At 44.2% G+C, this 22,171-nt stretch overlaps 1 protein-coding gene and 1 non-coding gene across 2 annotated transcripts in view; both read left to right on the plus strand.

Annotated features, from left to right (window-relative positions):
- RANBP1 (RAN binding protein 1) overlaps window positions 1-22,171 on the plus strand; it is a 304,446-nt gene that overhangs the window by 214,041 nt on the left and 68,234 nt on the right. The window lies entirely within an intron of this gene.
- LOC122800611 lies at window positions 14,545-14,678 on the plus strand. Its single transcript, XR_006364614.1, has one exon. It is a non-coding gene; the product is annotated as a small nucleolar RNA SNORA77 (small nucleolar RNA).

A 22,171-nucleotide genomic window follows, 5' to 3' on the forward strand; every position in this document is an offset into this window, starting at 1 on the left:
GACTCTGGCTGACGGGCATCTGCAAGAGAGTCTCACTGAGATGGATACCTGGTGTCGAAATCGTAGCCTGAAGCTAAATGCCAAAAAGTGCATAGTCATCCCCTTTGGAAAAAACAAAGTACCCACAAACTACCACATTGGTGGTAGTCCCCTAAATACAGAAGACGTAATAAGGAATTTGGGGACGTAAGTAGATGTCACCTTTTGATCACATTGCCAAAGTGGTTAGAAAATCCTTCATGGCCCACTTAATCACAAAAGGGTTTGCATCCAGATCAAAAGAGGTCATTGTGCCCCTCTACTAATCGCTCATCAGACCCATCATAAAGTACAATGCCCCATTTGGGATGTGTCTTACAAGACACCTGCAACAGCTGGAAAGACCACAGAAGTACCTCACCACGAGGATCACTGGCCTCAAACAGATGCCCTATGCAGCTCGACTGAAGAAACTCCAGCTGTACTCTGCTGCATACCGCCTACTCAGAGGTGATCTCTGCCTGACATAAAAGGCCATGTCCAACCCAGAATTGATGGACATGCTCCATCTAAAGAAAACCTTATCCCCTCGAGCCACACATCTTGGGGATCTAAACCTCACCGCAACAGTAAATGGGATGTGCTGGATGGATAGATTCCTCTCCCAGAGACTTCCCATGCTTTGGAACAAGATTCCAGTCAACATTAGGCAGAGCTCCTCGCCAACGCTCTTCAAAAGAAACCTTGATGAGTGGATGGGAAACCAAGTTTACCCTGGGGATCACTTCATTGGCTCTGCTGGACAGAGGCACAGGGAACTAATCAAAGGGGGGGATGGCAAACGCAAACTCTTTCTGGCTAGGCTTATAAATGCCTTCAGGCAGATGGCCTAGTACCTACCTATGAACCTATAAGAATTTAATTGCAGTTTTAAGGAAGTGAATTGAAGCTGTGAATATTCATCACACAGTGTAGTACTGTTGAAACTGTAAAAAGTCACAAAATAATTTCATTAAGTATTTTGAGTAAATTTAATTTTCGGTTTTTGATTATATACACTGGGGAGGTGAATTGTTGCATCTCCTAGAAATTAAATTGCTTATGTCCATATTGTCTAATATGGCAAAATAAAGAAACTGTGTAGTAATGTGGTTTAGAGTATCACACAATATACACAGAGGCTGAACAGAAAACAGACACCCCTAAAGAATTTTTATTTTCAGCAGTGTGTGTCTGTGTATAGGTTCATACTAGGCTATCTGCCCTAGGGCATTTGTAAGCCTAGCCAGAGTGTGTTTTGGCTTTCGCCACCCATTTTAAATTAATTTTGCTATGCCCTTTTTCGAGGTTAGTATACTGTGCCTCTGTTTAACAGTGACAGAAGTGATACCCGGGGTAAAGCTATGATCTCCCATCCACTCATCAAGATTCCTCTTGAAGAGAGTCAGTGAGGGACTCTGCCTAACCTGGACTGGGATTTTATTCCAGAGTGAATGGAGCCTCTGGGTTATGAATCTGTCCCTCCAGCATGTCCTATTTATTTCAGTGCTGAGGTTCAAGTCTCTCGAGCGCGTAGATCGATGGGATTTGGATTTTCTGAGGTGCAGCATGCCCATTAATTCCGGGTTGGACATGGCTTTATACGTCGGGCACAGATCGCCTCTGAGGAGGCAGTATGCCACTGAGTAGAGCAGGAGTTTCTTTAACCGGGCAGCATATGGCATCTGTTTGAGCCCTTTGATCCTCTTGGTGAGGTACTTTTGGGGTCTTTCCAGTTGCTGCAGGTGTCTGGTAAGGTACATCCCAAAAGGGGCATTGTAATCAATTGTGGGCCTGATGAGGAATAAGTAAACGGGCACGATTACCTCCCCTTATCTAGATGTGAATTCCTTCATGATTAGGTGGGCTATATAAAATGTTTTTCTAACCACTTTGGCCACGTGGTTGTCAAATGATAGATTGCTATCAACTTGGGTCCCCACGTCCCTAATTACTACTAATGGATTACCACCTATGTGGTAATTTGTGGGCACTTTGTTTTTGCCAAAGGGGATAACTATACACTTTTTGGCATTTAGCTTGAGGCCATGGCTCTGGCATCAGTTGTCTGTTTCTATGAGGCCCTTTTGGATGATGCTTGTCGGCTGGAGAGTCTGTTATGGCGCCCAGTTTGCAGTCATCTACGAACTTGGTCAGCCACAGTCCTTCCGTGTTGGCCTGTACCTCAGAGAAATATATACCGAACAAGAGAGGTCCCAGGACTGAGCCTTGTGGGACGCCACTTGTAACTGGTTTGGAGTCTGACATGGCTCCAGCAATTCTAACCATATGGTTTCTGTCCTTGAGCCAGTTCGCAACCCATCTAGTGACATAGGGGTTTATATTTAAGCTGGTGAGCTTATCTATAATGCCAGAGTGGGGTATTATATCGAAGGCTTTTGCGAGGTCCAGGTAGGCTGTGTGGACCACCTTCCCCTCGTCATTGGCCTTGGTCACTGTTTCAAAGAAATCAACCAGGTTTAAGAGGCAGGATCTGCCCTTTACAAAGCCGAACTGGGTAGGATCCAGTGTCTGTAGGTCCCCATTATCTTTGAGGTCCATGATGATCCTTTCCATAGCTTTGCAGACCAAGCTAGTCAGGCTTATGGGGCGATAGTTTCCAGGATCCGTTGAGGCACCACCTTTGTGGAGAGGGACCACTGTTGCTGTACGCCACTCTTTGGGTACATATCCTGTAGTAAGGCTGAGATTGAACAGTAGTTTTATGTTTGGGTTTAGCTCTTCTTGGAATTCATGTAGGACGCAGCCCGGGACACCGTCTTCTCCCATCTGAGCTGTCGGGGGCAGCACTCTGCTGGGATAGATATTTGCCCTTTTGGTAGGGAGGGGGAGAAGTTTGCTCTGAACCTGTCATCTAGGATGTTGGCAATGTCTGTGGGTTCGGTGTATTTTTTGTCATTTTGGACCAATTCTGAGCATATCTGGGAATTCCCACCCAGGTTCCTAACATAACTAAAGAAAGCCTTGTGATTATCCTAAAGAAAGCCTTGTGATTATCCTTGGTATCCTGTGCAATTTTTCTCTTGAAGCTGGCCTTAGACTATTTTGAGTGACCGTAGTTTTTTTGCTAATACTGATCAGAGATGCCTTCCCTTTTTGTGATTTTGCCCTATCATGTAGTAGCTTCCTCCTATTGCATAGTTTTTCATGGCTGGGGTCCACCAGACAGGACGTCTGCCTTTGGAGGATTGGGTCTTGGTTTTATTTGGGATTGCATGTGATCCATGCATTCCTGAAGGTGTTCATAGAATGCGTTTATAAAGGATTCTGCGGTCTGGGCCGTATTTTCTACAGGCCCAGGGGCTTTGAAGGATTCCACCTCAGTTTTGAGGAGTGTGAAATTTGCTTTTAAGAAGTTTTTCACTGTGGTTTTCAGGGCAGGGGGTGGAGTCGGGTTTGTGAATATCCAATGAGATTAGTTTATGGTCTGATCTTACCAGTGAGGGATACACTTCTGGTCTGGAGCAGAGAGTCCCCATGTTGGTGATTAGGTCCAGTATGTTTTCCCCTCTTGTGGGAGTGGTAACAAGTTGTTCCATAGCATTTGAGTTTATAAATTCTAGGAACCTTTGGGCTAGGGTGTTGGAGCTAGAGTAATGCTCCCAGTCTATGTTTGGGTAGTTGAAGTCGCCCAATATAGTGGTGTTTGGAGAGACCTTCATATTTTCCAGTGTTCTCAGGAAGGCCGAGTGGGATTCCTGGATTTGGGAGGGTGGTCTGTAGCAGGCTATAAACTGGTAGGCAGTTTTACCCACTGTTAGTTGCACATGGATAGTCTCTGATGCTTCGTGCTGTGCCACCAACCTGGAAGTGTGGCTATCTTTGACTAATATTGATACTCCCCTTCCTTTTGTGGTTCGGTCCAAGTTTTGGGGCCGAAAAGCATGGTATGAGGTATAACCTGGTAGTGCTGAGGTGCTCTCGGTAGCCTTGAACCAGGTTTCTGTTACTGCACAGATATCAATGATGTCCTTCAAGAATGCAACTGCAGTCATAACATATGGGTTGTCCTGCCTCAGGCAGCCCTCTGTCAGCCGAATTCCAAAGTCTGGGTTTGGTGTCGGCTGGTGTCGCCCCCTCTCAGACGTCACAACGGCTGGAGTATAAAGGCATCGGCCGACACCATCTTCAGTCTTTCTTGCTGCGCGGTGCCCGAAGCAGAAGCAGTTCGCAAGTGCCGGTCGGTCAGCTCCTGTGTTTTTCAGTACAGAAGTCATCTAAAAGCTAAGTACCCCGTTGGGGAACATTTATTCTTGCCTCAGCCGATGTCTGAACAAATTGAGAAAGTTAATAATTTTGTCTTGTGGTAAACAAATACCTCATAAGGACTTCCATTCTCTCTGCCTTCCCTGCCTGGGCCCAGACCACGACGTCTCGGCCTGTGCTGCCTGTGCCCGCTTTAATAAGCGCACTCTCGGGCGCCAGGCAGAATTTGCCGAGGACTTCGGTGAATCCTTTGTGTATATCATGCCGTCGGAACAACCGACAACCCAATCTGCTAAAAAACGCAAAGACCGGGACCGACATCCTCGGCCCGCGTCCACTACCGATGTTTCTACTAAACCCTCTACTAGCGCTCCGGCTCCTTCGGAAGTGGTAAATCTACCGCTCCAGGCCGACACAGCGCTAACACGACCTTAGGTCTCTGATACCTCATCTGTGCCGGTTGTTGATTTTCCTCCGGAAACCGAAGTTCTGGATCTACCCAACACCATCCCGGTGGACAAGGTAACACCTGCACGTGGGGCTGCTAGGCCTCCTGTTTCCTTTGCTCGTGCTAAGGCCGCCAGTCAGGCCAAGGCCCATCCTAAGCCTACCCAGGCCCCTTCCTCTGATAAGCAGATCATGTCTCTGGCTGCAGATCTTATTTCCCTTATCAGGGGGTCTCAGCCTCATCCGGACAGGGGTTCTCGGCCACCTGCAGAGAAAAGGCCAAGATCTGAGCAGGCGGACAACCTCTCCTCGGATGAAGCCTCTGGGGATTCTGAGCACTCTGACACTCAAGAAGAACCCTTCCAGGCCTACGAGGACTCTGATGCTGAGGAATCTATTCCCTCAGCCTCCCCCCAGAGGATTTCTCATTTGGGGAAGTTCTGCATTCCATGAGAGAGAACATTTTCAATGGCAGGGTCAGGAATTCTCTGACTCCAGGAAAAGGCTACGTACTTTCCTCAAGCTCCCCCAGCACAGACCTCTGGCTATCCCTCCAGTTATGGATGTTTTGGATGATGATTTCTCTCACTCCAGTGCTAACCCTGACTCTTTCTCCTGCTCCTATCAAGCCGGACAGATATAGGGTCCCTGACACTCACAAGCACCTTTTTAAGGCCCACTCTGTGGATCTAGAAACTATTTCACAGGGCCCCAAGGGAGTGGCTTCCTCCTCTGCCAAAAACCCACTGTCAGCTGACAGAGAAGCTAGGTCCCTGGAGAGATGGGGTAAAAAAGTATACACCTCCACTACCCTAGCCATGAGGTCTCAACTGCCTTTTCCACATGTTTCAGTACCAAGATTTTCTCCTTGATGATTTACAGAAAAAGGTAGCCTCTTCTGAGCCTATTGATAAAAAGGCACTGCAGGATCATATACATAGCACTCAGCAGGTTAATAACCATTTTCTGCAGTGTGGGTATGATGCACTGGAAGCTTCATGTAGGGCAGCTATGACTGGGGCTGTAATACGTAGACCTGCTTGGGTGAAGGATCAATCTTTGCCTGACCATGTTAAAGTAAAGTTACTGGATGCACCTTTGGAGAAACGAAAGCTTTTTGGTGCTACTGCACAAGATGTTTTGAAATCCATAGAGGAAAAAGCAAAGTCAGTACAGACAGTAAAGGATTTCCTTCAGGTTCAGCCTCCCAGATTCAGCAGAAACTGGCCCTCAAAGAATTGGTGTTTCCCCGGCTCTGACAAGTTTCAAAGGGGATAAAGCAGACGAGCCAGGGGTAGAGGACAACACCGAGGATCTTACAGGGGCCGCCAATGGCAACCTCCAAACCAAAGAAATGGCGCAGACAGTTCAGCTGCACCACAGGGACAATCACAATGACTTCACTTTCGTACCGCCTACAAAGGTTCAAAGAGAAGCACCTTTGGGCGGAAAATTAGAATTATTCTCACAAAACTGGCATATTTTAACCAAAGACAATTGGATTCTGGACTTGATAAACAAAGGCTACAGATTCCACTTCCACACATTACCAATAAGACGAGGCATGCCAAACCTGCCACATCATCAAAGGGCAGAGGCGCACTCTCAAGTTTCCAAGCTATTAAGTATAAAAGCAATAGAAAGGGTTCCTCCTCAGGAGCAAGGCCAGGGATTTTGTTCAAGACTGTTCCTTGTTCCAAGAAAAGAAAACAAATGGAGACCCATACTAGACTTGTTAAATCTAAACACTTTTCTTATTGTGCCAAAGTTCAAAATGCTGACGTTGCAGCAGCTTCTTCCCATGCTGGGCAAGGGGTCTTGGCTGGTCACTCTGGACCTCAAGGAGGCATACCTGCATGTTCCAATCAGACAAAGCTGCAGAAGATACCTCAGATTTCTTGCAGGAACAGAGCATTATCAATTCTCAGCATTGCAGTTTGGCTTGTCTACTGCGCCCAGAGTGTTCACGAAATGCCTGGCATCAGTAGTGGCACCCTGCAGACAGCAGGGGATTCAAATATACCCCTACTTGGACGACTGCCTCATACAAGCAGACAGCAAACAAACCTTAAAAGGGCATTTGGACTATGTCATGCATCTATTGCAGGCCCTGGGATACACAGTCAGCATTCAAAAGTCAAAATTACTACCATCCCAACAGAGTACATTCCTAGGAGCCAAACTGGACACGGAAACACAAATGGCCTACCTCACAGGAAAAACAGCAGCATTTACCAGAGTACTTCAAAGGCCTAGCAAGCCTTTCCCAGCTGACTGCAAGGAAAATCCTGCAGGCCCTGGGTTTCATGGCATCTTGTATTCTTCTGATACCTTTGGCAAGACTTCATATGAGAAAGCTGCAATGGTATTTAAACTTATGGTCTCAACACAGCAACAGCCTAGAGGACATAATCCCACTTATTCCATGCCTGCAGAAGGAATTTCTATGGTGGGCTCAAGCCAGTCAACTAAACAAAGGCATGTCTTTCAACAGACCTCAAGCAGGCCAAATGATCACAACAGACGCCTCAGACCATGGATGGGGGGCGCGCACATGGAGGGCAGATGCATTCAAGGCCTATGGACACCAAAGGAAAGACATCTGCACATAAACCAAAAGGAGATGTTGGCAGTGATACATGCCATCGAGACTTTCGAAAATTCACTACAAGAAGGACATTTGCTAATAAGGACAGACAACACCACTGTCATGTGGTACATAAACAAGCAGGGAGGCACTCATTCTTATCCCCTCTGCAGACTAACAATGCTTCTCCGGGAAAAATCCCTGAGCCTGAAGATACACTTACAATCCCAGTTTGTACCAGGCAAGGACAGTGTACTGGCGGACAATCTGAGCAGAAACTTCATGGATCCACACGAATGGATGTTGCACCCTCACATTTTCTCTCAACTGACAAGGACATGGGGAAGACCGGATGTAGATCTCTTTGCTTCTCACCTAAATCATCACCTGGAAAAGTTCTGCACCAGGACTCATCACCCTCTAGCTTGGAAAACGGATGCCCTCTCCTTCAGCTGGAATTCTCTAAAAATTTATGCATTCCCTCCTCTGCCTCTGCTGACCAAGGTGATACTGAAAATTAAAGGCAGAACAACCAACAGGCATTTTGATAGCGCCAGACTGGCCAAGGCAACATTGGTACCCACTGCTCTTGACCATAACTCTGACCAAGCCATGGCCTCTGACCCTATGGCCCCTGCTCCTAACGCAACAATTACAGGACTGTACATCAAGACCTAAAAACATTGCATCTGACAGCCTGTAGACTTCCATGACTTCAACACCTAGCTCTCTTTCCAAATCTGTTCAAGAGATCTTGCTGGAAGCACGCAGACCTTCCACCAGAAAAACCTATTCAGCCAAGTGGAAAAGATTCAGCATCTGGTGTGCAAAAAAGGGTCAGGACACAGAACTACTGAGTATTCCTCCGATATTGGAATACTTTGCAGAGCTATTTCATACTGGGCTCTCATACTCCTCAATTAAAGATACATGCCTCAGCAGTCTCAGCAAAATACAACTGTGACCCTCCAGTGTTTTCGCATCCTCTGCTAAGACAGTTTTTAAGAGCGATAAAGAATATCAAACCTCCCAGAAAACAACCAGTACCTGCATGGGACCTCAACTATGTGTTGGAAAAACTAACTCTTCCTCCCTTTGAGCCAGCAGCATCCTCAGAAATGCAATTACTTTCATGGAAGACTGCCTTCTTATTGGCAGTCACTTCTGCAAGAAGAGTTTCGGAGATACAGGCACTCATGGCAGTGCCCCCCTTCCTCATTTTTCATCAAGACAGAGTCTCCCTAAGAACAAATCCTACATTCATGCCAAAAGTTATTTCCAGGGTGTCTCTAAATCAAGCAATTAATCTGCCTACATTCTTCCCCAATCCTCAAAATAGGGGGGAAAAACTACTGCATACTTTGGACATACACAGACAACTACGTTACTACTTGGACAGAACTAAACACCAGAAAGTCTGACCAGCTGTTTGTAGCTTATGCTGCTGGAGTACAGGGAAAGGCAATCTCAAAACAAACAATTTCAAAATGGATGGGACATTGCATCAGATTTTGCTATTCTTTTCATGGAAAAGGTGTGCCAGCCAATATTAGGCCACACTCCACCTTTCCTAAGAGGAGTGGCAACAAAGGACATTTTAGAGGCTGCTACATGGAGCTCCGTGCATACATTTACCAAGCACTACCACCTGCCATTATACTCCAGATCCCGAGCAGGCTTTGCTTCGGCAATCCTGCAGGGGATTATAGCTACACCATCCTTATCATAGTTCCTTCCACCCCCAGCTTGGCTATGGTATTCAACCCATATGTTATGACTGCAGTTGCATTCTTGAAGGACATAGTACAGTTTTGTACCTACCATAAATGTAGATGTCCGATAGATATGCAACTGCAGTCGGATTCTCCCACCCTCCTACCCCTCTGTATCCTTCTTTTTGGGGTCACTACCCCTCTTCCCTTCAGCTGGGGGGTATCTCCTATGGTGTATCTGTTTATTACTGTTGTGCATGCTTGGGATTATTTTTTATCCATTTACAAAATTTAGCCTCCTGAGTGGGCATCTGACATCTGGGGCAAGAAACACTGAAGAAGATGGTGTCGGCCGATGCTTTTATACTCCAGCCGTTGTGCCGTCGGAGAGGGGGCAACACCAGCCGACGCCGGACCCAGACTTTGGAATTCGGCCGACCGAGGGCTGCCTGAGGCAGGACAACCCATATGTTATGACTGCAGTTGCATATCTATCGGACATCTACATTTATGGTAGGTACAAAACTGTACTTTCTCTATGCTAAGGAGAGTTTTGAGTGCGTGCATCTTTGGGTTTAGACTTCTGGTGTTGAGTAGCATTACTCTTAGTTTCTTATCCCTTGATACCTATGGAGGTGGGTTTGTCTTTTGAGCCTTGCCTAAAAAAGGCACTATGGGGGGTAGCAAGAGCCTTTGCCAATATCCGAAAGCCCAGGGGTGACGGGTGCAAGCCGTCCCTCGCAAAGCATCGTGGCTTGTTGAGCATGTCATCCCAGGCTGACAGGCATTGGATCACCTTTGAATGACACCAATACTTAAACCAGTTGTTGAAATTGATCATCTTGTCTTCATATTGTGGCATCATTCTTGGTGAGGGTAAGATGCTACTCAAGGTCAGGGTCATACCAGCCTGGGCTACATGCTCAGAGTTCCTCTGTCTCTCCATGTAGCCCAGGGAGGTATGTCTCTGGTCATTCACACCAGCATGGACAATGACAGTCATATTTGTACTTGCCTTGGAGTGACCTGATTGCTTGTGTTATGTGGCGGATCCTAGCGCCAGACAGGCAGCTCACAGTGACCACCTTGTTGAGCGGGACGTCAGTGTGCCTGATGATAGTCACCTATTACAAGTGTATCAGGTGTGTTTAGCCTTAAGGGCTGTGGCTGTTCGGCACACTGGCTTTGTGAGCTGTGTTGCACGTGTTTTGTTTTGGGGTAACGGTTGCTTGGGTGTCTGCTTTTGAGGTCTCTGCTGCTTAGGCAGATTTTTATTTAGAGCCTCAGAGTATGTTTTTGTGTGTTTGGTTTGCTGTCGTGGTAGGTCTGTGTGAGACTGGAATTGTAGTGAGTGTGGTTTCCTTCTCCTGACTGGTTTCGCCACTTCTGAGTTGAGAGCTTAGCCTCCAGTATGGCTATATGGTTGCATCTCTCATGTGTTGGAATTTGTTGGGAGCAGGAGAGGGTTGTCTGTGTACATGAGGCAGTTGTAACATTGCCTCAAGATTCCCAGATTCACCAGCTGGACCGGGGAGGAGATTGACAACTGACCTTTGGACATGCTAGAATAGTATTGGGAATTCCTTTATAATTGAAAAAAAGGACCAATGGGGAACAAGATACTCAAGGGGAGTTTGTGAGGGTGTAGTGCTTTTAATTTTTTAGTGCTGACTTGTATAATTGCTTTAGTGAGCAAGTGCCAGGTAACTTTAAATGCAATGTTTTACAGGTAACTTAAATGCAAAAACGACAAACAGTAACATTCAAGTGAAACAAGGAAATAAGTACAGTAAGCAATGCAGATATCACTAGGGATCCACAGAAGCCCTGAAAAGCCGCGTTTTAGGTGGAATTAGCGTTTCAGGGAAATAACAAGCATACAAACAAAGCTAGATTCAGCAGGCCTGGATCTAGTCTATGCTACAGCAAACAAGTTGTATCAATTTCAGTAAGAAACAGTTCAAATATGCAGGCACTATAAGCCTTTAACCAGAAATTCCCAGCTCAGAAGGGCAGAGTCCAGCCTCTCCTCCCACAAGTGTGCAGACCACGAACCCTTTTAATGTAAAATAATTGGCCTGAATCCCAAGTGCTTAAACTAAAAGGCTTAGAATGAGTTGCACCAAACAGTAATAAATACAATTGAGTACTTTTAAGATGACGCAAAAGTAAAATAAAGTAGGAAGAAACACAAATACAGTAAAAACAAATTTTGAGTGAGCAAATGAGATGGTCCCAGGAGTTACAGGACAGAAACAAGTGCAAATGCAGGCCTTCATATCGGAAAGTTGAGAGAGATGGAAGACCACCCAAACGGCCAATAACTACAAATTCTGGGCCAGAACCACTCGTGGTAGACTGGTTACCTAGTGCTTACCACTCCCACTGATAAGCTAGAAGGCTTCCCTCCAACACAAAGGCTTGGGGGGCTCAGAAGCTTGCAAATAATCCTGGATACAGCAAATCTGTATCTGGAACACTAATTACAGGAAAGGTAGGAAACAGGCTTACAATTTTTTTTTCAGAAAAGTAGCAAAAACAGTAGTAAAAACAATTCACATGCAGTGCAAGCTGGCACACTTGAGTATGTAGCAATATTAGTCCACACACAGTTTGAAAAAATGTAATTACATTAAAAAAGGACTAAAAGCAAGTGCAGAAAGGGTTAAATAAGTAGAATGCGGTAAAGAGATGGGACTGGGGGAGTGTCCTAGATCAAATCTACAGTGGGGCGGGCACTGCAAAAGCCACCAAATTTAAACTACAACCAAGAACAGGGAGGGGGGGTGAGGAAAAGTTTCAACAGAGATGTGAGGAATCAGAGTGCAAATTATAAAACCAAAAAAAATGTACTGATCTCTGTATATTTGTAGAACAGTAAGACAACAGATATCTAAGCAACAATTTAGCTCTATAATACAGAATAATACAGAAAAATATACTCTGCTCTATATATTTGCAGATAGTCTTGTAAGGCTGTCTCAACACACAGGTTCCACTTTAAATGCAGGCTGCTGCTATTAAGTCAAATTAAGGGAACCTTGAGTTAACAACACACAAGCTATAGAAACCAAAAGGGGGGGGGGGGGCAGTTTCAACTGAGATGTGAGGAATCAGAGTGCAAATTATAAAACCAAAATAATATATACTGATCTCTGTATATTTGCAGAACAGTAAGACAACAGCTATCTAAGCAACAATTTAGCTCTATAATACAGAAAAATATACTCCGCTCTATATATTTGCAGATAGTCTTGTAAGGCTGTCTCTCAACACAAGGTTCCACTTTAAATGTGTCCTGATTTTCTTTTCACTGCTGCAGTTTCAGATGAACTCACCAGCTGTTCTTTCCTTGTGTAGAATATTGAGCATATTTACACACACTCAATATTTGCCATAAGTAAACCCCAGCAGTTACCTACATTAATTTGCACCTCTTGTGGCAACTAGTTTTTCCAGTATTCGCTTCATTTATCATTGTAAAAGTCGTGTGATGAAGAATGTCTAGCTATCATAAATAACCTGTTTTACCAACCAAAGTCTGCAAGAACATTACCTGCATTTTTTTGGGGAGTGGAGTACAGCACTGAATTGCCACAAATCTTAGCCCAACCCCAGCTGCCACATGTCTGTGGGGGAAGAGTCATTAGCCCACTGAGGTTGATTTTAATTCTTCTTGGAAGTGGGGGGATCCTTACCAAGTCCCAGGCTCAGGTTAGATCTTATAAAGTTACTGTTGCCAGTCTTCTGGTGCCATTCCTATTCTGGATTTGTTCATGTGCCATTGTGCCGTTGACTGATGTGGTCTTGCGTTTTGTGGCCTTGTCTTCTAGACTAGCTCTATATCTGAACTCCTCAGAATCTTGTCTTAACCAGCCTACTGCCAAACCTCCCTTAATCTTCACTTTCTCATACTGCAAGTTTCTCCAGGAGCAGGGACCATGCATACTACCCAGAGTGTTCTAGAGTCTCTCTTCTGCTCTGAGACCTAGTGCTAGAAAAAAACGTCCAGTTAAACATGATTCCATATGGAAAGTGCTGTATTCGTGCAAGTTTTTGGATTATAGTTACCAAGTTTTTGATGCATCTTTTAAGCCACCATTCTGTAATGGCCCACTTTCTTGCTGTAAAGCATTAGCATCTTTATCTTTAGGTTCTTGAAGATTTGCATAACTTTTAGTAGATGTTTTAATATGTAACCACCTTTTCAAGGATCTCATTCTTCCTTTGGATTAATTATTTTTATTTGTGAAGTATCCCCCTCAGTATCATATTAGAAGATGCTATTCGTAGTGGTTATTCTAGAATTTCTTATTTTTAATGTTCACACTAAAACACTACCTAGTCTGCCAAATGTGTGACTTGTTGCAAATTGTATCCTATATGCCTAAGCTAGCCACTAGGACAAACCTATTTGTCTGTATTTTTCCTAAGTAACATAGGTGAATACACTGCATGGAAGCTCAGATTTTGTGGCCAAAACTATATTGGATTCCAGTTACCTCATTTTTTTTTTTTTTTTTTTAACAAAAGTTAGGATCCAATGTCACAAAAACTGTTCTGTCCATATGGCTTTTTACTTTGTCAAACGCTGTTAGGAAAGTGTTGTTCACAGAAATGCATCTGGTGATGGTTTATCCAGCTGCATAGTGGACATTACTGAATACAGCCCCTCCCATGACAATCATGGTCGAATATTTTGCAATTTTGTGATGCCTCATATTGCACTGTGCTTTAAAACAGCACACCGGAGGTCTGGAGGGGGAAGGTTGTTTGCAAGTACCCTAAAAGGGGATAGCAGCCTGGTGAAATTACAGATGTTGAGCTGTCTGAAAATCCTATGGTTTCAGTCCTGTTGATTGGCATGGCTGGACGTTATGGTAGACACATGGACTGTTTTACAGTGTATGCATTAAGCTAATAGCTGAATGTTCAAACTAAAGCAGATTAGATGTAAATTTTTGGTCAAAAACTGAAGTTTAAATTAGCAGTTCCCTTTGGGTGGGGGTGCACTTGATCCTTTAGACGGGTCCTTCTTAAGTAAGAAGACTGATTTTGTTATTCATTAAATTAAACTAAACTGGTCTAGAGAGAAGTGTATACCATTTAAAGGTATTCCTTCTGGCTGCAGTAACTTTGAATTAGCAACAGTAGTGTTAGGCGGTGGGTGCTGTATCCCCACTTACAAACATTTTATAAGTGTAACAGTAAGTTTCAAAGTTTACTTGCATTTTAATTTTCAGGGTGTCAGGACTTTGAAAAATCGGTCTTTTCTGATGGAGCACTCTGTTCTTTTGTTGAGACTTGGTTGCTGCATAAAATTTTAAATGCAAAGTTTCAAATACAAACCTTGCCTACCAAATTAAAGACTAAATTACATGGAATTGTGTTTTGGTTGAATCCTGTTGTAGCCTAATTTTCACCTCCGAGTAGTCTTGTATATTCTGTTTTAAATAGCCAGATGGTTTGCTGCAGTTTCAGACTTCAGTATGACACGTTTTGCAGGTCATATGGTTTATTTTAATGGGAGATTATGGATTGGATTGTTACCATGCAGACTCACTCTGTGCCTGCCTGCTCCTCTTCAGTCTTGCACTTTTTAAGTCTGCTAGATTACTTTTTCAGAATGTCGCAAACACCTTTTTTTCTGTGTAAAAAGTTGTTACTATCGTTTCTGGAACATTTTATGCATTTTAAACCAATTGGATATGCATAATTTGTCCATTAGAAGCGGTGAACCATCATGTGGAGTTTCTCTTTATACGTATCATCTTGTGAAATACACTGCTGTTAATCATGTCCATAGTTATGTCTGATGCTGTAAACTGAGATTATGTAGTTGCTTTTCTTTGCAGTTTTTAATTTGCTTGAGTGTGGTGCACATTTATATTGGATTTGAACGAATTCTGGCTGTGCAGCTTCTTGTTACATGAACAGCTTCAAGAAGTGGCATCTTAAAGGGGACAATCCCACTGTTTAAAATTGGGGTCCAAGTTAAGCTGACAAAAGTCACACCCACATTGACACGTAAATTTCATTCCCGCCCATAATGTCATTTTACTTTTTAAATATCCTGTAAATCCACATTTCCACTCTTGTTTCACCTCCCAGAATAAACAAATCTTTGGATTTGTTCCTGTCGGACTTTCATTAGATTAGGGAACTATGCCCTCCAGCTCATGGCTCATATTTAAAATAAAGTTGTGCCAGGAAAAAGGGACATCAACATATACTAACTTTTTTAAATTTTGCATCACTTGTTCTTCTACAGAACAAGCAGCCTGCTCATAAATAGTGCATTTGTCTAGTAGCATTCAGAAATCGGTACATGTCAAACTTGAAGCTGAAAAAGGAACAGAAGAGTGCATCTACTAATGCTCCAACCCTTCTGTCTCGCACTTTCCTTCTATGGAGTTGCTAGCGGGTCAGAAAGTCACTACACCAGGCTAGTGTTCAAAAAATCTTGAGTACAGTAAAGTGTGAAAGATGTATGGTTTCCACTACTGTTTGCCTGACTCCGATGCTTTCTATAGGTAAAAGCCATGTTGTAAAATTGTTGTAGATGGCCAGGATTCAGTCACCAGAGTAAAATATGAAATGAAAGAAACAACAAAGTTTTTTACTAATGTTTTAAAAGCCTTGAGTTATAGTTGCCTAGTATAGTACTAGGCTATCTGCCCTGGGGCATTTGTAAGCCTAGCCATAGTGATGTGGCTTTTGCCACCCCATGAAATGGTACAAAAAATGTACAGAATAAATTTAGAATACTGTGCCTCTGTCTAGTAGTGACACAATGAAGGCCCCCTTATATAATGGAATTAGTTTACTGTGCCCTGTCTAGCAGTGACACAGATGTGACCCCTGGGGTTAACTTACGATCTCCCATCCACTCATCAAGATTTCTCTTGAGAGTCAGTGAGGGGCTCTGTCTAATACGAACTGGGATCCTGTTCCAAAACGTGGGAAGCCTCTGGGTTATGAATCTATCCCTCCAGCATGTCCTATTCATACTTGTGCCAAGGTTTAAGTCTTTAGCTCTCGTGGTCCTGATGGATTTGGATTTTTTGAGGTGGAGCATGTCCATCAGATCCTGATTGGACATGGCCTTGTACATCAGGCAGAGATCACCTCTGAGCAGGCGGTATGCTACTGAATAGAGCTGAAGTTTCTTTAGTCTGGCAGAATAAGACTTATGTTGGAGACCCTTGATCCTCTTGAAGTACTTTTGTGGTCTCTCCAGCTGTTGCAAATGCCGGGTGAGGTACATACCAAATGGGGCATTGTACTCAATCATGGGTCTGATGAGGGAGGAGTATAGGGGTACAATGACATCCTTGGATCTGGATGTGAATCCCTTCATGATGAGGTGTGCAAGATAGAATGTTTTTCTAACCACTTTGGCAATGTGGGTGTCAAATGAGAGGTCGCTGTCTACTTGGGTCCCTAGGTCTCTTACTTTTTCCATACTCAAGTGGGTTGCTGTCTGTGATAATTTGTGGGTACTTTGTTTTTCCCAAAGGGGATGACTACATTTTTTTGCATTTAGTTTAAGGCCGTGACTCCGGCAACAGTTGTCCGTTTCTGTGAGGCCTTTTTGTAGGATGTATGTGTCCACTGGTGTATCGACTATGGCGCCTAGTTTGCAGTCATCTGCAAACTTTGTCAGCCACAGCCCTCCCATGTTTGCTTTAACATCTGAGAAATAAATGCCGCACAAGAGGGGTCCCAGGACAGATCCCTGTGGGACACCACTTGTGACTGGCTTTGAGTCTGACATTGCTCCAGCGATTTTAACTTTATGGGTTCTGTCATTTAGCCAGTTTGCAACCCATCTAGTGACATAAGGGTTTACGTTTAAGCTGTTGAGCTTATCTATGATGTCTGAGTGGGGTATTGTCGAAGGCCTTAGCCAAGTCCAGGTATGCTGTATGGACTGCTTTGCCCTCATCAGTGGCTTTAGTGACTGTTTCAAAAAGGTCAGCCAGGTTCAAAAGGCAGGATCTGCCCTTTACAAAGCCGAACTGGGTGGGGTCAAGTGTCTGTAGGTCCCGTATATCTCAGTTTGAGTTCATAATGATTCTTTCCATAGCTTTGCAGACCAGGCTGGTTAAGCTTATGGGGCGGTAGTTTCCAGGGTCTGTAGAGGCACCCCTTTTGTGGAGTGGGACCACTGTTGCTGTACGCCAGTGTTCAGGTACATATCCCGAAGTAAGGCTAAGGTTAAATAGCATTTTTATGTGTGGGTTTAGCTCCTCTTGGAGTTCACATAACACGCAACCCGGGATACCTTCAGGTCCCATTGATGCTGTGTTTTTAGCTTTGTTTAGGGCGGTTCTCACTTGTCATCTGATATGACAGGGAGATTACATTCAGCTGGGGTAAGTATTTCTTCTTTTGGGGGTGAGGGAGGGGAGAAATTTGCACTGAACCTGTCAGCCAGAATGTTGGCAATATCTGTGGGTTCAGTGTATTTTTTGTTGTTGTGAACCAACTCTGAGCATATCTGAGGGTTTCCACCCAGGTTTCTAACATAGCTGAAGAAGGCTTTGTGGTTATCTTTAGTGTCCTTAGCGATTTTTCCCTAAGTTGGCCTTGGATGTTTTTATGAGAACGTAGTTTTCTGCTAATGTTGATAAGAGATGTCTTCCCTTCATGGGATTTTGCTCTGACATGCAGTAGCTTCCTTCTTTTGTTATACAATTTGTTAATGGCTGAGGTCCACCAGACAGGACACTTGCCTTTGGTGGAGAGGGACTTGGATTTATTTGGGATTGCATGATCCATGCATTCTTGGAGATGTCCATAGAAAGCATTTGTGAAGGATTCGGCATTGTGGGATGTGGTATCCACTGGCACAGTGGGCTTAAAGGATACCATCTCAGTCTTAAGAAGAGTGAAGTCTGCTTTTGAGAAGTTTTTCACTGTGGTCTTTTGTGCTGAGGGTGGAGGTGGGATATGTATATCCAGGGTGATTAGTTTGTGGTCAGATCTCACTAGTGAGGGGTATACTTCCAGTGTGGAGCATTTTGTCCCCATGTTTGTGATCAGGTCTAGTATATTTTCTCCCCTAGTGGGAGAGGTGACTAGTTGTTCCAGTGCATTTGAATTTATGAATTCCAGGAACCTTTGGGCTAGGGTATTAGGGCTAGAATAATGTACCCAATCTATGTTTGGGTAGTTGAAGTCTTCCCAGTATGATGGTATTTTGTGATACTGATGTGCTTTCTAGAGTAGCAGCAGTCGGGTCGTAAAATGCCTAAAAGGCTACTTTTCTCAATGGGTAAAATGCACAGATTAATGAATGACTCACAGAGCTGTTGTCAGTACAACTGCAATTTGAGATGGAGATTGGCTAACACCTTTGAAAGTTCCTTCAGACACCCCACCCCTCAGCCAGAGGTGAGCATGCTCGGAAAGGCAAACCTGAAATGTAAAACAAGGGCTGAGTCCAAACCAAAAATCCCTGTGACAGTCCCTTTTAAGAGCAGTTTGCATAGCATATATTATGCCAGACCAAGGTAGATGTTGCTCATGTTGATCACTGTCCCAGTAGTCCTTACTACTGGGATTTATATCCTGACTTTCAGATCTCTGTAGCCTTTCTACCTCTGAACTGGGTGGTGGCCGTCTGCCCCACCATGATATCCCAAAGTTCCCTCTATTAAGCTGTCTGCTTATACTATTCATTTCAGGACTGGCACATGCCAGCCATCATCAGAGACCTAGAAAGGCTATTTCTCCCCCATGGCACTTCAGCTTTAATTTGAAGCAGCTGACAGACCTACTTTTGAGCCTGCTTCTTCATTCCCCTTCAAATATATCTAACTTGGAAAACTGCTTTCTAACATGCCCTTGTGTGCAGATGGCCTTTTTAGCCTTTCCTAAGTAAGGAATGTGTTATTCTTAGCTTCTGTAGTTTCCAGATAAATACCTTGTTTGAGGGGGGGGGGGGTCGGTGGTATTAGCATTTTGATTATAGTGTACATGGTTACATTGGTAGATGTCAGATTAGTAGTTTCTAGTTGCAGTTCATTTAGGAAGCAGGTCTGGCATAGGCTTAAAACGCACATTATTTTCTGTCTTCAGACCTTTGCATGATTGCTTTGACTGCCTTCAGTGATCTTCGTGTTTCACTGTTGCAGTCGTTACATTTGGGTAATCTGCTGGCAGGTTGCCCTCAGTCGGCCTGAATTCCAAAGTCTTCGGTCCTGCGTCGGTTGCTGTCTTCTCTTCCATGACGTCAGGTAGTCTGGTGTAAAACATGCAGCCAACACAATTTTCTTTAGTTTTTCTTCCTGCACGATGCCCAAAGCAGAAACTTTTCGCAAGTGCCGGTCGGCCAACTACTGAAATATTTAAATTTCGGTTTCAGAACCGAAGTCTTCACTAAAGCGAAGTACCCCGTTGAGGGAACTTTTTTTTTTTTTCTTGCTCCTTACCGATGTCAGTAATTGTATTACTTGTGGGAAGCAAATACCTCAAGGATTTCCATTTATACTGTATTCCTTGCCTAGGCCCTGATCACAACGTGCTTGGCTGTCGGTTTTGTGCTAGATTTAACCAACACACTATTAAGCGTCTGTATATTTTTGCACCAAAGTATTTTGGAAACTGGTTTATCTACCCAGAAATGTCATCGGATAGCAATCAGACTACTGGAGTACATAAACGCAAAGAAAAGGACAGAGAAAGGCAGTAGAGATCCAAAACCAACTAAGCTTCTCCTAAGCCAGTCGCCGGTACTCAGTGAGGCACTTTTGCAGCCCCTGATACCTTCGAGTCGCAGGCATCTACAGACACCCACATGGAGTCCGGCATGCCGCACGATACTCAAGGTATTGGACCGACGGATGTGTCTCCCTCGGATGGGTCCGGAGCCGCTGAGCAGGCACCGGCCTCTGAGGGTGTATTCAGACCAGCATTTGTATATCAGATGACAGCTGCAAAACCAAAGACAAAAGCAACTTCTAAAACTAAAAAAAAAAGATGCATGAGCCACGTGTACAGGCCTCTATGCCTAAAAAGCAGATCGAAATGGCTGAAGACCTTATTACCTTGATCAGGGGTACCCATCCCCCTCCTGAGAAGAGGCCTAGGCAAGACACTGATTATGAATCTTCAGATCAGGTTTCTATTTCTTCTGATCAGGAATTATCTATACCTCCCTATGAGGATTCTGATGCAGAGGAGTCTGTACCATCTGCATCTCCTCCTAAGGATTATTCATTTGGAGAAACCTTGCATATTTTGAGGGAGCATTTTCCCTGGGAGAGTTGAGACTTCTGAGAATCAAAAAAGAGGCTCAGGATTTCCTCCCAATTCCTCAGCACAGGCCTTTAGCCATTCCCCCTGTTTTAGACATTGTGGATGTGTTTTAGGAGTCGAGCTTGACCCCTGACTCCTTAACCTCCGGCTCCCAGTAAGCCTGATAAGTATTACAGGGTCCCTGACTCGCATACATTTTTATTTAGAAACCCTGCTGCTGATCCTGAAACTATTTCACAGGGTCCAAAGGGAGTTGAGGCCTCAACAGCAAAAAATCCTACTCCCTCTGACAGATTCAAGGGCACTGGACAGATGGGGGGAAAAGGTTTATAGATCTGCAACCTTGGCAATCGGGGCCTGAAACTGTCAAATTTCTTATGCTTAAGTACCAACAACATGTTATGGGATTGCTGAAACGGAAAATTATGTTGATTTCAGAATGTGCAGAAAATAAAGAATTTCAGGAATGCATGCAGCTGAACAGGTTGGAAAGCATACTTTGCAATGTGGTTTTGACTCCTTAGAAGCCTCCTGCAGGGTTGCATTTACTGGATCTGTGACTGAGGCATGCCTGGTTAAAGGAACAAAATTTGCCTGATCATGTTAAAGCTAAATTGCTAGATGCCCCTTAGCATGATTCTCTGTTTGGTATTAAGGTAGAAGAGGTTTTAAAGAAAATGGAAGACAAAGCTAAGTCTATGCAAACTGTTAGACTTCTTACAAGTGCAGCCACCTAGATTTAGTAAACGCTGGCCTACAAAAAATTGGTCCTTTCCTGTGTCAGACAGAGCTCAAAGGGGCAAATCCAGATGCCCTAAGGGTTCCAGATACCAGGTGCAAGATTCATACAGGTCAAAGCAATGGGGTGCTTCTACCTCCAAATCTGGAGGAGATAAAGCGCAAACCTACAGAAAACAATCCCAGTGACTTCCCTCTGCCTTCACCAAGCACTTATCTTATGGCAGCACCCACAGGGGGGAAATTAACACTTTTTGCTCAAAATTGGCAGTTAACCTAGGACAAGTGGGTACTAAGCATAGTATCACAGGGATACTGATTCCATTTCCATATTCTGCCAATGGCAAATGGTTGGCCAGATCTGCCAAAAAATCAATGGGCAGAGGCACAGAAACAGGTTACGTCCCTCATGGATATGGGGGCCATTCAGCCAGTACTAGAACAGGAAAAAGGACAAGGTTTTTACTCTACTGTTCTTGGTACCCAGAAAGAACAAGGCCTGGCGGCCAATACTGGATTTATCTATTTTGAACACATACCTGGACATTCCAAAATTCAAAATGCTGACTTTGCAGCAGCTTCTGCCCATGCTGGGCAAGAATGTTTGGCTGGTGACATTAGACCTGAAAGAGGCATACCTGCATGTCCCAATAAGACAGTCCTGCAGAAGATACCTCAGATTGAAGGCAGGCTTAATGCATTACCAATTCTCTGCACTGCCCTTTGGCTTATCTACTGCGCCCAGGGTATTTACAAAGTGCCTGGCACCAGTAATCGCATTTTGCAGACAACGAAGTATACACACACATCCATACTTAGACTGTCTCATTCAAGCAGAGAACAAGGACATTCTTCTTCGACACCTGGCGTTTGTGAAAAGGCTTCTAACATGCCTATGGTACACAATAAACAAAAAGAAATCACAACTGGTACCCTCGCAAAAGAGAACATTCCTGGGTGCAAGCTTGAATACAACTGCCCAGATGGCTTGCCCTATGCCAGACCAGCGAAGGCAACTGACCACATCAAACTGATGGCAATGAAAACCCAGTTATCTGCAAGACAAATTCTGCAGGCTCTGGGCTTCATGGCATCCTGCATCCTCCTGATTCCATATGCAAGACTGCATATGAGGAAACCTCAATGGTACCTAAGAAGTTTATGGAGTCAACATTCT

The sequence above is a fragment of the Protopterus annectens genome, chromosome 4.part0 (genome assembly GCF_019279795.1).
Source record: "Protopterus annectens isolate FY-2018-M chromosome 4.part0, PAN1.0, whole genome shotgun sequence".
Classification (NCBI taxonomy): domain Eukaryota; kingdom Metazoa; phylum Chordata; order Ceratodontiformes; family Protopteridae; genus Protopterus; species Protopterus annectens.